Source organism: Sinocyclocheilus anshuiensis, unplaced genomic scaffold (assembly GCF_001515605.1).
Source record: "Sinocyclocheilus anshuiensis isolate Anshui unplaced genomic scaffold, SAMN03320099.WGS_v1.1 scaffold176, whole genome shotgun sequence".
Taxonomy (NCBI): Eukaryota; Metazoa; Chordata; class Actinopteri; order Cypriniformes; family Cyprinidae; genus Sinocyclocheilus; species Sinocyclocheilus anshuiensis.
The window spans coordinates 1,160,123-1,162,802 of record NW_015555723.1 but is presented as its reverse complement, the minus strand read 5'-3'; the positions used below and the strand labels follow the sequence as shown (position 1 = coordinate 1,162,802).

Genomic DNA, 2,680 nt, shown 5'->3' with positions numbered 1-2,680 from the left:
GACCCCTAGAGTCAAGGTATGCATTCACCTTGAGAGCTTCATCTTTGTTTCCAAATGCAATGACTTCAGTTTTCTCCTTGTTTAACTGAAGAAAATGTTGGCACATCCAACTGTTAATTTCATCAATGCATTGGCAGAGGGAGTCAATGGGGCTGTAGTCATTTGGTGATAAAGCTAGGTAAATCTGGGTATCATCAGCATAGCTGTGATAGCCAATTTGGTTCTTTCTCATTATTTGACTTAGTGGGAGCATAAACAGGCTAAACAAGAGCGGTGCAAGTATTGAGCCTTGTGGGACTCCGCATGTCATGGACGTCCACTTAGACTTATGCTCTCCTATACTACTCACATAATAACCTCTCCCTTCTAAGTATGACCTGAACCATTTGAGTATTTTAAGTTGTCTTGGGGTCCCTTTGGGAGTTTACTGAGGCCCTCTAGTGAAAACCACTAGTCCTATCAACCAGACAGAGCAATCTAGCAACAAGCCAGAACACCCTAAGAATGCATAGCAACCTGTCAGAACCTCAGGAGCAAACACTCAGACACCAATTAGCACCGCACCATCTATTTATTTGTCTGTTTGTAGGCCTATGTCTTTTGGTCTTTCTGTCTGGCGGCTTTAGACCTGTATAACTTCAAAATATTTTAAAAACTAAAGTTCAGAAATTGAGCCTCCTTTGTCTGTCATTCTTCCCTGATAGCACACGTACATCACAGAGACGTCTATTTGACATCAGCAAGATGTATTTTCAAGAGTGTTTGCTCATCTGCAATACGTCTATAGGATGTTTCCTGTCAGACATTAAATAGACTATATCTAGAAATATTTTGAAAATGTCTTTAAGATGTTTATGATTCATAATGTATGTAAAACTGACATCTTAAAGGGGTCATATGATGCGATTTTTTTCTTGCGCTTGAAACGCGATTTACACCTTTAAATGCTTACAGTCTTATGTACACTTCCACAAATATTACCCTGCGTATGCAAATCATTTTGACGTCATTCTACCTTCATAGTTTTCATGTTTTTGCGTCGTCGCGCCGGCCGGGACAAGGCCAATCACAGCACACCTCGCTTTTCAGACCGATGAGCTTTGTAAAAATCGACGCGTTTCGGAAAGGCGGGGCATAGAGGAGAAACAATAATGTACAGTATGTGGAAAATAATGTGTTTTTTTAACCTTAAACCGCATAAACACATTTCATTAGGCTACACCAAATACACAAAATAATGTTATTTTTAGCAACATCATATGACCCCTTTAAGGACATTTATCAAATATTTGTACACAGCAAATGCTTTCCAGATGAAGCGATCTTTAACAGACATCTTGCATACGTACATGTGCTATCTGGGTTCAGACATTACACTATTTTCAAACTTCCAAACAAGGCTTTATTAGACGAACACCAAAGTTTTATTAGACGCACTTTACTCATCTGGTTTACAGTTGCTCTTACACACACACCGTGTCTTTGGCAGGTAATGTGTGTGAATCAACGTCATCGCCTGTATGCCACTCCTCAAGACTCCCCCCTGCAGCTTTAGGGCTGTTTGTGTGCAACTGGAGACTCAGAAGGACTGCGGTGTCAACAGGGTGACTTTGTAGTTGGCCTTTCCCACTATCATAGTGCGCGCTTTTTTTTGGGCACATCGCTTCGGAAAGACTGTTTTCAGTCCAAAATGCAGCACGTAAGTGGAATATGGGAAAATCACAGGTGAAGCTGTGAGTGTAATTTCAGTCACGGATTGTAGCGGATCCAGGTGAGTCTCTGTAAAAAGCTACGACTCTAGTATAATGTTTTAGAATGCGGTGAAAACTTGCTTAATATTTATTATATAGGCCTATAACTATGCACATATCGTAGTTTGCGAAGTTGTTCTTTTGCGGGCCATAATACCGCAATTGAAACTAGGATTAATATATTATGTATACAAGGATTATTAAATAGCGTCAAACAGCTATACGAGTCATTAAGATTTGCACTATATTTGTAATTCTTTAATATTGCATCTTATGGTTATGTTTTTTTTTAAAATTTATTTTGTAATATATATATTTTTTAAAGAAGATAGACGTTTAATGATAGGCAGATGTATAATTCTACAGTCTGCATGACATAACCTATTCTTTCTCTGAAGTAGTAGCCTACATTTTTTTTTTCTTCAGCTGAGTTGACCTGGGATCATGGGTTGACTGTCTGACCTTGGCTTACTGAAGCAATATGTGTTTGTTTACGCTATTACATTGTTATCAGTGAGAATGCTGTGGCAAAATTGGCCCCTGGAGGAATGTCAGAAGGAGACTGTAGTTTGTGTAGACTCAGTAATTAGTCTAGTTTGTTGTGCCTTAGTAATATGTTGAATATCAGATGAACAGATTTTTAGAGAAGACTTGCTTTTGTAGTGATTGATTGACATGACTACACATTTTGTTTAATTCCATATGGTATCTGGCCTCAGCTGCCATCTCTTTTAATGATGAAAATTATATATTAGCACAGGCTTTATATTTCTTTTTGGAACTGATTGATCATAAGCTTCATTGATCTGAGCTTATACACTGTTACACACAGTTAACATTGCCAAAATTATATATATATGTACTGATTGGTTGTTGGCCTCGTTGATCTGAGTATATATATATATATATATATATATATATATATATAC

General features: G+C 37.8%; 1 protein-coding gene across 2 annotated transcripts in view; it reads left to right on the top strand.

The window, feature by feature from the left end:
* Nucleotides 1-2,680, top strand: part of LOC107672558 (prolactin receptor-like) — a 14,818-nt gene that overhangs the window by 2,307 nt on the left and 9,831 nt on the right. Inside the window, exon 1 of one of the 2 annotated variants that reach the window (XM_016465797.1) lies at nucleotides 1,560-1,771. The exons of the other annotated variant lie outside the window; for it this stretch is intronic. The gene's annotated coding sequence lies outside the window, so the exon portion shown is untranslated. Of the gene's footprint in view, nucleotides 1-1,559; nucleotides 1,772-2,680 lie in introns of those variants that run through there. 2 annotated transcript variants of the gene reach the window in all.